The sequence below is a fragment of the Ambystoma mexicanum genome, chromosome 4p (assembly GCF_040938575.1).
Source record: "Ambystoma mexicanum isolate Mex_15411 chromosome 4p, UKY_AmexF1_1, whole genome shotgun sequence".
In the NCBI taxonomy this organism is placed as follows: Eukaryota; Metazoa; Chordata; class Amphibia; order Caudata; family Ambystomatidae; genus Ambystoma; species Ambystoma mexicanum.
Genome location: NC_090927.1, coordinates 408,738,566 through 408,753,838, shown reverse-complemented (window position 1 = coordinate 408,753,838; position 15,273 = coordinate 408,738,566).

The window sequence follows — 15,273 nt, the reverse complement described above, 5'->3', positions numbered from 1 at the left end:
AATCCCCACGGACCCTGGCATGACTCCAGTGTTTGTGAAGCAATATCGCTTGCCTCTCGCATCAATGGAGTCCCTTACTGAAATAATTAAGAACCTTGAGTCCCGGGGAATAATTCGTCCAATACACAGCACCTTCAATAATCCGGTTCTGGCAATATTGAAGCCAAACGGCCAGTGGAGACTCTGCGCCGACCTCAGGGAGCTCAACAAACGGGTCCATACTTCCCAATGGCCTCTGCCCTACATTGACCAAGGGCTGGCCCAGATCCAGGGGTCACAGGTATTCACTGCAATAGACCTGACCAATGGATACTGGACCGTGCCTGTCAGTAGGGAGGACCAATACAAGCTGGCTTTTACCTTTGGGGGCCGGTAGTACACATGGACCTGGACTCCCTTCGGATACCTCAACTCCGGCAATGAATTCAACATTTTCCTACACAAGGCCATGCCCGACCTGGGTGCAAGGGGTAACCTGGCTTATGTAGATGATGTCCTCATCAAAAGTTCATCTGTGGAGGAACACATAGCGGAGATCCGTTATGTTCTGACCCAGTTGAGGGCCGCCGGAGCAAAACTTTCCTTTCAGAAAGCACAGTGGTGTAGAACCCGTGTTAATTTCTTGGGGCATGAGATTACTCCTCAGGGTCTCTGTCCCCAAGAAAAGAAAGTGGAAGCACTCCAGAAACTGAAAGACCCCACAACTCTGCGGGAACTAAGGAGCCTCCTTGGACTGACTAATTACAGCAGAAAGTTCATTGATGGCTATGCAGTGATCACCAGACCCCTGATTCATCTCCTGAAGGGGGGGGGGGTCAAGTGGGAATGGGGTCCAGAACAAGTCGAGGCGGTAAAACAACTCAAAAGAAGCCTCTCACAAGCGCCTTGTCTAGCTTACCCTGTCAGAAACAAGGAGTTCTTCCTGGAGACGGGGTTCTCTAATATGTGCTTGACGGCAGTATTATACCAAAAGCATGACAAGGTCAATAAAGTAATCTCCTATGCGAGCAAAACTTTATCCTCTGTGGAGGAAAAATTCAACGATTGTGAGAAGGCACTCCTGGCAACGGTGTGGGCTTTGAAGAATTACCGCCCGTTTATCCATGGGGAACACATCATAATGGAGACTCCACACCAGCCTCTGCAATATCTCCAAAGTGACAGAATCCGGCCCGGAAATGTGAGTAATTCCCGAATTACTTCCTGGATTCTGTCAATGCAAGGCTTTCCTGTGGAGGTCAGATATGGCCAAAACAAGAAGAGTCCCCTCACGCAAGGTCTGGCTGACTTGCATGATTGTGCCAGAGAAAACTGTCTCGAGGACGAAAGTCTAAAAATCAAGGACAACATGGAGGCATACCTTAATTCTCCACACAAAGTCTTTGAAGAGGACAAGTGTGAGGGAATGCCCACTGTCTATGTGGATGGATGCTCTTACCATGTTGACAACAACTTGGAGAAAGAACTGGTGGCTGGCGTAGGGAATGCATGGGTGAAGGAGTTCCCAGAACCCTCCGCCGGATACAAAATTGGTCCCCGAAGTAGTCAGGTGGCAGAATTGATGGCTGTGCATCAGGCCATCCTCACTGCTGTCCAACATCAACTCCACAAACTGGTCATAATCACTGATTCGGATTATGTACGGAACGGGTTCGTGGAGCACCTGGTTAATTGGAAAACCAGAGGCATGTTATGTGCTAATAACAAACCCCTGAAACATGGGAAGTTAATCCAAAACATTGATGATCTGGTCACCTCGAAGGGGATGACCATCTATTGGAAGACGATCAAGGGTCATTCCAAAGTAGAGGGACCAGACAAAACTGGAAATGACTTAGCTGATCAGCTGGCCAAAACCGGGGCCATCCAAGGGGATCTAATCGAAATAGAGTCCCTGTTGGGGGAAATCCAGGTCACTGCTATCACTAGGTCCCAGACAAATGCTCACAATGATCTTTCAACTGCCCAATGGAGCAAGGAGACCCCTGATGCTGATTTGATTACAGCTCAGAAGGGGGATCCAATTATTGGTAAGTTTTACCAACAACTTGAGGACCCTAAGAACTTTCCCCTGACGGATACCGAGTACATTGGGAAAGAGGACCTAAGAGTGTTGATGAAATGTCCAAAAATGTTCCGGATCCAAGACGGTTTGTTGGTAAGGAAATCCAAAGCTGGCCATGATCAGTGGGTGGTTCCTACCTCCTTCCGAAGCCTGATGTTAAGTCACGCCCATGATGCGGCTACCGCCGGTCATAGGGGGTTTCATACAACACTTGAGATCTTAAGAGAGGTTGCATACTGGCCACACATGGGGCAGGACCTTGACCAATACTTGAAGGGGTGTCTTGTGTGTGCACAATTTCAGCCATCATCCCTCACGCACCGTGCACCCCTCCAAAAGAGGGGAATGACACTCCCATGGTCAGATTTACAAATCGACTTTGTAGGCCCCGTGATTCGCTCCGCTAGGGGGAATAAGTACATGTTGACTGTGACATGCTTGTTTACCAAGTGGGTGGAATGTCTCCCAGCCCCAAACTGCAAGGCAGAAACAACAGCTGCCCTGATGATTAACCACATCTTTTCCTGTTTTGGTCTACGTCAAAGGATTGAGTCAGACAGGGGTAGCCGCTTCACCAGTGAAGTAATGACAAAGATGTGGGAGATACTGGGGGTTAAAAGGAAGCTACACATTGCTTACAGGCCAGCCTCTTCTGGAGCAGTGGAGAGATACAACCGAACCATTGTGAGCATATTAAAAAAGTTTGTGGCAGATTCTGGGCCAAGTTGGGATATCCGATTACCTCTGGTCCTAATGGCCATCAGATCTACCCCTTCATCTGCAACCAAAATGTCACCATTCGAGTTGATGACTGGACGCAAGATGGTGCTTCCGCAGCATTTGCTCTACAGGACCCAAGAGCAGACACTAATAAATGCCTCCACAACTCATGAGTATGTGGAGAATTTAAGGAAACACATTCAACATGCTTTTGCCTATGCTCAGCGGAATCTAGAAAGATCAGCTGAGAGTATGAAGACCCACTATGACCTGAAAACTTCCAGGAAGGAATATCAGGTGGGGAACCGGGTCTATTTATACAACTTCCAAAGAAACCAGGCGAAACAACGAAAATTTTTGCCTACATGGAAGGGACCCTTTGAGATTATAGACAAGATCTCCCCTGTGGCCTACAAGATCTGCATCCCCAAAGGCGGTTTGGCAGAGGGGGAAGACAAGTGGGTACATATAAATCAGCTAAAGTGTTGCCATCCCAGGCACACTCTGCAACAACTGGAGGAATCCTCTGGAATCCTAGAGGGTACTGTCTCAGATTAATTCAGTTCTAACTTAAAATATCCTACATATCGCCTATCAAACTCTGAGTTTCTCAATGTGGGTGTTTTGGTTTTTGAATGCAAAAAGAAATGTGCATGTTCATATGTTTTGACTATAAATTTATATGCCACCCCACTATATCAATGGTGGGGGAAAAATGTCTATGAATAGGTATTGCCGCTCTTCCTTTGTCGTCCTAGGAGAAAGAAAACTTTGAGACTGGCCAGGGAGGACAATCCGGAGACCGGGAGCAGAGACGCAAGGGGCCCGGGGTACCGCCCAACCCTCCCATAAGGACCGGCGAGGAGAACCGATCGATCCGACCGGATGGAGAAAAAGATGCTGAACTGTCCCATCTATTGGAAGAAGATGAGGAGAACATCCCAGATCTTGCGAGCTCCATCAGTGAAACAGAATGGCCATCGCAAGAGGGGGGCTTGTGGGATGTTTTTACCCATGCACCCGAGCCCTACCAAAAAAATAAATAAATAAATAAACTTGTGCATTACTGGCATTGAAAACATCATGATGGACAGAGCTTCCCAGAAAATGCCCAGGGAAATGCATGAAGAATAGGGGCACAGAAGGGCACTGCCTAAAACCACCATTGGACTACCCACACAGTAGCCTGAAACCATTGGGAATGGCAATGCTGATTGCCAAAAGCAACCTAGAACTGTGGGGAATTCATTTTCTTAAATCCCAAAAATGGTTGCATTACCAGTACTCACCACTATCAGAAAGCCGGCGTTTTAAAACCACCAGACTTTTGTGTAAAACTGAATAAATGAACCCAAAGCAGGCCAAAGAAAGACTTACTGAGAGGTGGATACAATGTAAAGTTATATTCTGAAGTGACTTGAAGGTTTATAACAAGACTGGCTTAGCTCTTCAGGTCTGCAGCGGCTTAAACTGAAACTGGATTTAAAATTACCAAAAATCGAAATGTGTAAATAAACTGAGGGACAGACTTGTGACTGCCACATAGTTTGTCACTGTTAAAATGTCATAGTTTTGAACTTAGAATCAGCATTCTAGCTGCATATGTAAAAAATGTTAGTTTTATTTGAATGCAGAAAACTGGGTAACTAAAAGTGACATTAGCTGGGGCCTGGCTTAAGGAACTGGATTCTGCCTGAAACCTTCCCCCCAATTGGAGTGAAACTGGATCCACGGCAGTTCTCAGGCCTGGCTGCATTCTGAGGGGAGGTTACCCCTCTCTCATTGAATTACCAAGGGACTGCTAGAGACTAAACAAAGGACCCAGGCAGAGGGTTTATTGGGGGGAGGCCATAAATGGCTTCCTCTTGAACAATGGGCCTTCCAGGGCCCAGGCAGATGGTTTATTGGGGGAATCGTAAAACAGCTTCCTCTTGGCAGAAGCTGGGAGGGGCAGGGTCTCTGAGCTTGGCAGAAACTGGATAAACTGGTTTCTCCACCATGTGACCTGGGAAGACACACCCCTGTTGGCCAGAATATGATTTTAAGAAAGATGTATAACTCATGGTGCGGACTTGTCAAAATTATTTAAATGATACCATAATTCTTGTGATTTTTCGGTGCACATTTTAAGACGCGTTGGGAATTTGTGTGATGTTCTGGGGCAAAACCCTGCTATTTATGGATACTACAGACTCTGTGTTTAAGCTAGAGACATGGGAATTTACTGGAGTATGTAAGGACAGGCCGAGTATATGTGTATAATTTTTAATGAAGAACCAAGGTTGCATAACCCACTAAAATCGAAAATAAGTTGCCATTTTTGAATGCAAGCCCTCAGGAAGAGCAGAGTTTGAACAGAGTATACCTCATGTGATAGGTAATATGTACATGCAATGACAAACCACTATGTATTTGAGAAATGTGTATTTTGATCAAATATATATTTGTGTGCAATTTGACAGGGGAGTGTCCTTTCTGCAAGCCATTAAATGACATCATTCTGACACACAATCCTGCTCTCCAGTGAGAACGCAAAGAATTCTCCAACCTATCAGAACTCTGAAGGGGTTGGGCCTAGAAAGTTAGCCTCTCCACCCACTTTCAAAACACATAAAAAGAGACTGCTGGGACAGGTCGGGACATTCTATTCCATTTGCTGCGGAGCATGCTGACCAACGAATTCACATCCAGAGATCCTACACTTAGACTTCCAAGCTAAACAGAGACTACAGAACTTTGAACCAAGAAGGCCCACTGCAAGCAAAAGTATTTGTCAGCAGGCCCAAAAATCATTTGCAGATTATTCACAGCCGGACCCAGGTGTTGATTCTGGCCCGAAACCCTGTGCCAGAAAGATCCAGAAGCAGTGCTGTACCCAGAGAAAGCAGAGCAGTATCCAGAACCAGAGGCCAGAGATCCAGAGTGACCCAGACCGCTGTTAGCAGAACCAGAGAGCTGACCCAGATCACTGTGAAGTGCCGAGACCAGAACCGGAGTCCAGTCCAAAACCTGACCAGATCCGTGGGGAGGCCTATTTCAAAATATATTGTGAGTACCTAGCAGAATTGTGCAGAACCAATCTCTTAGTTAAAATAATATAATTCAATCTATTTTAATCTAACCAGAACTGCCTCCTAACTGTCACCTGTCATTTGCAAAGCTGTCACCAGTCATTTTCTAGCTGCAAGCTGTAACCTGTCGATTTGAACTTTTAAAATTTCAAATCCGAAAAACTACCTTTATTTAATCGTCCGTATCTCTGGAACTTGGTTTAACTTTCCTCTGAAAGCTTAGAATCTCAGCTTTTCAACAAGCTTAGAACCGACTTGCTACTCCTCATACTTTTGTCGTAATTGTGATTCACGCATTCGCAAATTTTGCTGCGATTCGCGATTTGGTTAAAAATCCAGCCACGTGTGAAAACAGCAGCTTCCTTGCTTTCCTTTGCCAAAAATTCGTTTAACCAGCATGCAGGCTAGAATTCCAGGTGCTGGTGAGCTGGTCATAACAATAGCTTCCAACCAATTACCATATCTTTGATCATCACCTCAGTGGTTTGCTGTCAATTAAGGCTTTGAAGTTGTCCTTGGAAATGTTCCTTGCTCTGGAGAATTCAGGAGAGTGAAGGCACGTTTTGTCTTCATGCGTAGGTGTGGTCCGTTCTGTTTGTCCAACTTCATCCTTCCACGTAAATTATTTATTTATTTATTTATTTATTTATTTATTTATAATATGTTCATAGCCAAAAAATGGCTTTACATATACAAACAATTTACACATACAAATAGTTTAAAACAATTTCCACGTAAATTGAAGACCTCAAATTTGCACTCTGTTGCATTTAAAATACAATTTTTTAATAGACCTCTGATGTCTGTCTTGTTTTTGTCCATGCCTTCTGAACAGGAGATTTGTTCTTTCACACGATTTGTAACTACTTTCTGCTCATCCAAGTCTGATAAGACCTCGGCTTCTTGGTATGCATCCAACCTCGCCTTTTTGAGATCTGCTTCTGTAATTCAATTTACTTTTTCAACTGCGACAAACTGGAAAAGAGACCTTCCTTCTTTTGGCCTAGCTCTGCTATAACATGTCATGGAAAACATCCATTCTTTGTTTCTTCCTATATGTATACATTGGCTCTTGCCGCAATCTATTCACTACGTAGCTAGTCTCATGAATACTTAATCTGCTTGATTCGTTGCATATGTGCATGTGTAAAATGACTTGATATCTTCATCGTTTCTGTAGCATAAGTTTCTTCATCTTGAACCAAAGATGTCCCTTATCTTTAATACTTTCTTGATGCCTTATAGAATATCTTCATCCTCTTGTCTCTGCATCTATTTATGTATGTCAATTCAGCTTCATGTGTGACGTCACCAAGCCATTCTTTCATTCATTGGTCCTGCTTCTTCTGGGATTTCATTCAAATGGCCATCATACTGTCTTGTATGCAGGTATGGCTTCCTTGATGGGAACCTTGCCGCTAAGATTCTCCTCGGTATTGGAATTTTGGAATTTTCACTGGTACTGCACGGTTTATAGTGAAAATGTCGACTGCAAAAATGTTGAAAAAAATAATGTAGAAAAAAAAATGTGAATGTGTTTTTAATTTTTTTTTTTTAATGGGGGTGTTTCCCCATCCCCTTGTTTATTTTTACTAGCTAAACCCAAAAACAACATACACATTAAAAAAAAACACTTTGGAATTTATTTTCGACATTATTTTTTTGGACATTTTTGCATTCAACTTTTTTTTTCTCGATATTATAACTGGATACCGTACTGCATGTGTCTCACACGCTGGTTCCCAATATATAGGTAATGTGGCCGAGATGGTTGAGGTGGGGGTACTTGGCTCCTCCTCCACACTCCCTCCTCTGGGTGATTCATCGACCACTCTCCCATCATTCTTCTCATCCAAATATCCTCGTCTGAAGAAATGCTTTTTTGGGACTCATATTTTTACCACTCCTTTCAGGCATCCAGCTGATTTCACATGCACATCTTTGTTCCATGTCATGAGCATGCACTGGCCACTAGGACTGCAATAGATCGATTTTCCCACATACTTCTTGTGATTCCTTGGGTACAAGAACTTTGTTCCTTCAGGTGCATGGATACTGGCCTTCACAAAGTTTCTGATTTCTTCATCTGTCAGGTCTCCAGCCATCCATCCTGATTCAACATCAATCATGATCTTTATCGCTATGGCTTTCTTTGCTGTCTTCTTGCATTGGGTGATTATTATCCTAATCACACAGAATCCAAGCAACACCATCACGATCAGGGCTCCAAGAAACTTGAATATATCTACCATCCATTGTGGAACCCAGGAAAAGAGCGTCCCAAACCAGCTGTCATCAGCAATGTCTTCCACTTCGTCCACCATTTGGACATGCAACTTCATCAGCATCTCTATGGCTTCTGTCAAGGTCCAGTTTTTGTCGTCATGATAAGGTATAAATGTGCAACATGATTTTCCGATTTTTGCACAAACACCTGTAACGCTCACCTGGTATCCACGGGGACGTCACTCAGCCTGTCTGATCTCTTACGACCTCGAACCCTTCCCTGGAGTCTACTCAACTGGACACTGGGCCTGAAACACAGGATTGGTAGAGTTTAACTCTCTATTGTCTCTGTGTGCTTGAACCCCTTCTTCCCTGGGGTCCAACCCTTCCCTTTGATCCACAGTTCACCTTGTTTTCTTGGAAAGTGTGCTCTCCGTCCTGCTTTCAGCGCAGGGGCGCGTTGATTGATGCGGGCTCGTTGCTGCCTAGTTACTTCACTGGCAAGAGTCTGACAGGTAAGTATAATGAGTCTTTTGAACAGTTCTCTAACTTCGTTCCTTTCCTTCCTTAGATGATGGCCGGCGTCCGGGGATGGCGACGTGCTGCTGAGATGAGTAGTGCTGAAAGTGATTGAGAGCACAATGCGCGATGCAACCCTTTCGTATTTGTATTGAACTGAGTTCTTTTTCTTTGTCTTTTAGGTGCCGCAACGTTTTCAGCGTGGATGCCGGTTATGAAGAAGAAATGCGGTGAGTAAGTGCGGTATGCGGCGCCTCTAGATGTTTCCACGCTAACCTGGATTGTCTTTTCCCTCTTGCAGATGGATGAGAAGTTCCAGAGACAGAGTTCCCCCAGAGCGTCTGGGATTCAGGTAAGCATTTGAAGCTTGTACAGTCTTTAAAAATAAGAGAAGATTTGCTGAATGCTTACTAATACCTTTTTTCTGTTCTTTTCACTTTTCCTTAGGAAGCGGCGTGCCGGGATGGGAATGACACTGCCGAAGAAGTGATGAATGATGGGCAGAAGCGCCGCAAAGTAAGGCTGTTCCTAACAGTGTTCTTGTTCTTGCAGGAGCTGAGTGCAGAAGAAAGATGCAGGCCTACTGGAGACCGAAATATGTGGGGGCATCCATCTTGTCCCCATCAAAGCACTACAAGTCCAATCCCCAATGTTATCCTATGGGAGTAAGTGAGTCTGGTGCCACAAGCGCCAAGTCTGACTCCAAGTGGGTCTTCGGAGGGATGGAGAGGCCCTTGAGGGCCATGTAGGTGATCATGGCCTGGCTCCAGCCTGACATCTTGGAGGGCTGGGGACATGAGGGGCAGGAATCATGACACACCTCCTCCATAGTGTAAACATGTCCAGGATGTATCTATTCTGAAGCATCATCAGTCGTATGGCTCTCATCTCTTCTCTGATGGCATTGAATCCCTTTATGTTAGCGTTGATTGTCTGCAGCAATTCCCATCTGGTGATCTGCAGCCATTAAGTATTTGCTCCAACCTGGATTCTCAGCATAAAAATCTACGTGAATACTGATGAAGTCTGGCTGAACAGTCTGTGTTCATAAGGAATGGCATCAAAAGCTTCTATTGAGTTGTCTGAGAAATAGTTCTCTCCATTCAATTTTTCAGCTCTACAGCGCTCTTCTTCCTCAGGTGAGCATCTGCCTTTGGAAAACTGTCAATGCTTAAGTCACTTATCAGAATTAACAACGCCGGAACATGAACATTCACTAATGAACACTTTCCTCCCCAATCCTTGGGTAGCTTCATGTAGGCTCTAGATCCACATGCCCAGTAATGATCCATAATTACTGCTGTTCCAAGTTTCATTCCTGGTACATCAAAGATTCGACTACAGTTCTGGTTCTCTCTGACTTTTCTTGTGCCGTTGTTTCTGAAGCACAGCTTTGCACTTTCCAGAGGTACTATCTGCAAAGGTCCTCCTCTATCTTCGACCCAGGTCAGTAGTTTAGCAAGTCTTGGCCATAGATATAGGAATAGTCTTGGCTTCTTTCGAATGCCTCATCTGCAGGCTCTCTCTCTCTCTCCTAGTGTTACGCTCACCTGGTCTCTGCGGAGGCGTTGGGGCACGGTTCCAGCCCTGCCCGGGTTCGGTCGCTCGGGTCCGACTTTGCCCTCTGCGCTTATGCGGTGACTGGTGGTAATAGGCGATACTGCTCGGAACTACTCCTGCATGGAGAATAGAGGGTGTGAGTATGCCAGCTTGTGCGCCTGATCCCCTTCCAGACCCCTTCTCCCAAACCATGGTACCCGTGGGATGCGCTGTCCCTGGAAAGCTCACCTGTTGATTAGTTTTGGCAAGCACTCCGTCCTGCTGCTTCTGGCTGGGGCGCTTGTATGATCTGGACCGAGTTCCTTCACTGGTCCCTGGCACGTGGTAGTCCAGTCCTGCTGCGCCACTATAAGCCACTATACTTCAGGTAACTGTTCCTGTTTGCCTTTGTCTTTCCTCATCTGTTTTTGTTGTATTGTAAAGTTTGTTGTCTTGTATTGCTGTCCGTTCCGCTTTTGATGTTTGCTCTTTTGCTTTCTTTCTTTGCAGGTGATGTTGCCAGCCCGGCAGAAGCTGCGTAGCTCGAGGCGGCAGCCGGAGGGAATGAGGAACAAAGCTGCCGTGGTACAGTAGCTGGTAAGTTGTTAACTAGGGGGGAGTGCAGGGTTCAAATGCGGCGCAGCCCTAGGACGGATGTTGTAACCTTGTCTTTCTTCTTCTTCACAGGGTCCGAGTTTGTGGATGCGGCGCGCAGTGCTGCGGCGTCGGGATCAAGATCACTGGATGTCAGGAGATGAGTCTGCAGTTGAAGCGATGAAGCAACGGTTTCCTGGAGGTGAGTATGCAGGAGAACGCCTGGTTTCAAAGGTAAGTAAACTGGTCCAAGCAGCGGTGAGTGTCACGTTGCACTTGAGTGCACAGTAACGCAAAGCACCGGCCTTAAGGATGGAGCAGTTTATATAGCTGAGCTTCTGAAGCCACGCCCACCAGGTTCAGCCTGCCTGCCACACCCTGCCACACCCGATGAGTCAGCACATAAAGACCAGCCCTAGGGAGCCACACCCGATGGGTCAGCACATGAGGATGTTCTCTGGAATAAAGGCTTTCAGCTCCTGGAAAGTTCTTGTAAAATAAAAGCACTCCTGCATTGAAATAAAGTAAAAGCACTCCTGCACTGAAATAAAGTGTTCCTGCTCACATCTCTATATGAGCCTGGCACCAAAGGCACCTAGACTGAGTCCAGCCAGGGCCACTGTGTTTATGGGTCCCAAAGGGACATAAGTGAGTCAAGTGACCCATTGCCCCCATCACTAGATGGTGTGGTTTTTGTGTTCCGGGGCCTGTGGCCATGACAGCACTCCCCCTCAAGGCCCCTTTCATGGGTGGTTTCCCCCCTGGCCCTGGTTTAGTGGGGTTATTGTGTTGGAACTGCCTGATTAATCATGCAGCGTGGACATGCTCACTGGGTTCCATGTCCAATCTTGGGGTCCATAACCTTTCCAGTCTTTAAGGTAGTATACCTTGGACCGGACCATCTTAGAGTCTAGGATCCTTTTAACTTTGTATTCTGGTTCTCCTTGAGCTATTTCGGGATCCGGTGGAGTATCGATCCACGTACCTGGTCTCAATGGTTTTAGGAGGGAGACATGAAACACCGAGTGGATCCACATGTGGGCCAGTAATTCTAATATCATGGCCGCAGGGTTGATCAAAGCCCTGATAGTGTAGGGTCCAAGATATCTGGGACGGAATGCCTGTGGTCCTTTCAGGGGCATGCTTTTGGATGCTAACCAAACCTTGTCTCCGACTTGGTAGTTGGGAGCTTCGCTGCTTCTGTTTCTCTTTGACTCTGGCAAGATGCTCTGCTGCTTCCTTAAGAACCTGGGTGATGATTTTGTGTAAGGTCGTTACAGCGGGCATTTTTAATGATTCGAGTGGGTCGAAAACGGATGTCCGTAGATGTCGACCATACAGTATGTAGAATGGGCTTTGTCCTGTATTGGTGTGAATGGAGTTGTTATATGCGTATTCTGCTAACCAAAGTAGGTCCTTCCAGGTATCCTCGGTTTGTTGCAGCATACACCTTATGTATTGCCCTTAGGGCAGTGGTCTTCAAACTTTTTTGGCCTGGGCCCCCCTGAGCAAAGTTTGGGCCGGCCGGGCCCCCCCCAAAAGTGCCAGATGGACAGTATTTAGAAATCACTATGAACTTGTGCGTGCCGTCACCGAACCCTTATTTATTTTTACCCTACTCTCAGTACAGACCCTGGGCTCTCCCCACCCTACTCCCACCACTATCCCAGTGCTACCGCCCATGCTGCTCCCACCACAGTCCCATAACACAAGCATACACACATCCATACACATTTAAATAAAAAATAAATTGCCATAAACGTACCTCGCGTGGTTGCTAAAATGCCCCGCTCCAGTTTGCTCTGCCTGTATGTGCGAGGAGGCGCAGGAGCAGCCCCTCTCACATACATACATGCAGTGCCCAGCCAGCATTTCCAATGAGCTATGCAAGGCTGGCAAAGCAAAACACCCCCATCGTTGCATGGCTCAGTGATCATGTGCGGCTGGGGAAATAAACTGTCAAAGGAAAACAGAGTTTCCCTTTGACAGTTCAGCCAGCCCAGGAGCACTCCCTCCGCTGGAAAAAGAAGCCGAGGGAGTGCTCAGTGTTTCACTGGGCTGGCTCCTCGGCTCCCCCATAATGGGTGAGGTGGCCAGTGGGTGGACGCCCCCTCATCCATTATGGATGAGCCGGCAGGCTTGGACTGACCTATAGGGCCTAGAGGGCGATGACCGTACCAAAAATGCAAAATGCTAGTGTAGGCCAGTAAAAATGGGCCACTTTTTTGGCCAATGTGGGCCAGTTTGAGAAGTTACTTCACTATGCAGCTAGTAGTTTTGGCCATTGTTGCTGAATAAATATTCTTGAAATATCACCATTTGCTTACATTTGAAGAAAAAACAACCCCTTGGGTACTATTCAACCAGTCTGTGACTAAACACTGAATATCCATTTGCGCAACTGCTGGCCATTTTTTCATTGGTGCCTAAGACCAATATATGGCCCAGTCTGACCATGTGAGCTGCCCCTTCCCATTTCCTCCAATCTAAAAAAATAAAATAAAAAAAAAAAGTTTTTTTTTTTACATTTCATGCTGGCCTCTGGCGCCCCACCTGGGATGTTGCCGCACCCCCCTGGCGGGGGGCGCGCTCCACAGTTTGAAGACCTCTGCCTTAGGGTCTGGTTAGTCCGTTCAGTCTGGCCGTCGGTTAGTGGGTGATGGCTTGTAGATAAGCGGAGGTCGATTTTGGCACTTTTACAACACCTTTTCCAGGATGCAGAGACAAACTGAGTTCCTCGGTCTGATATCAATATTGATGGGAACCCGTGTAGCCAGACAATCTGTTCCAAAAACATTAGCCAAAGTAGAAGCAGTTGGGAGACCTTTCAGGGGAATAAAGTGGACCGTTTTGGAAAACAGATCTACAACGACTAAGATGGTATTTTATCCGTTACAGTGGGGAAGGTCTGTAATAAAATCCATTGATAGTGTATGCCAAGGTGCTGGGGGTACTTCTAAAGGACGCAGCAGACCTGCGGGACTTTGTTTTGGGGACTTGTGTTGTGCACAGGTGCCACAGGTTGCGATGAACTGGACAATGTCCTTTCACCAAGTTGGCCACCAGTAATTTTTCTTTATTTTAGCTAGGGTTTTGGCTATTCCCGGATGCCCTTCTACCAATGACTCGTGATAGTTTGCGATGATTTGATTCTGTAATTTCTTATCCGGCTTTTACAATCGTTCTTGGTAGTATGGTAGGTTGTCCACAATCGTATACCGGTCTTCCTTCGATAGCCATTCCTGTTGTGCTGGTGGACTCATCCAGTGTTGCAAGTCAGATTTTAAGTTGTCTAGAGTGGTGGTTGCGGCAATCATGCCTTGGATTCATCCTTCCAGGATGATGGCCACGGGGTCTGGTGTAGTGAATGCCTCTTCTCCCTCACTCATGCGAGACAGGGCGTCCGCTTTTCCATTGCGTACTCCGAGTCTATAAGTGATGACGAAGTTGTATTCAGCAAAGAATAGAGCCCAGCGGAGTTGGCGTGATGATGGCACTTTAGTGGTCTTCAGATATTGTAGATTGCAATGATCCGTGACGACAGTGACTGTATGTCTATCTCCAAGAAGATAATGGGCCTCATTACAAGTAGCCCAGTAAAAACGGGTTCATTACCGGCATGCTGGTAAGAGCGGGTCTGTGCTCGTATGAACCTGGTAATAGCAGGTGATTACGAGTGCGCGAGCACGCGTGAGCCCCCATGCCGGTAATGGCAATACCGGCATGCCGCTAAAGGCCCTCCAACCCCCCGATAGCGGCATCACGGGACCCGCCGATACCGGCACTGCCTCGGAGCAACCCCTAAATACCGGCTTGGTAATACCACCATGCTAATACCGGGTTCGCAAAACCGGACCCGGAAATAACGTCATCGCGCAGGAACAGGAAATGGGCCAGCGACCATCTTTAAAAACACAATCCATTGCCATCCTCCCTAACCACCAGTCTTTTCGTGTCGTGCTGTTTTGGAAAACCCTGAGGATGTCCAAGGCCACCCGGAAGACGACCCCCCGGCAGCGGAAACAGCGTTTCTCTGACGCAGAGCTCAATATGCTTGTGGACACTCTGACTGCACATGCAGACATAATGAAAGGCAATTACATGAAGCGTGAAGCCCAGATGAGGAGAAAGGAAATCTGGCAGGAGGTTGCCCGGAAGGTGTCGGCCGTGGGGACCACCCCACGTACTGTGCGTGACTGCTGCAGGAGGTGGGACGACCTCCGCTTGAGGGTGAGAAACATCCTGTCAAGCAACAGGAGGGCGGCCATGGCGACAGGTTGGGGTCCACACTCACCTGCTAAGCTGATGCCCTGGGAGGAGACTGCCAGCACATTTATTGACCCTGAGTCAATAGAGGGATTTGGAGAGATGGAGATGGGTGCGGCATCATCCCCGGAAAGAGGTGAGTGACCCTGCACATCCCTGTAGGGGAAACTATGACTTAGCACAAGTGACGTGGAAGTGAGACTAGGCAAGGCAATGCATGTCCCTACACCCACATCAACATATCCAAGTCAAGATTGCGGCCCAAACCCTGCC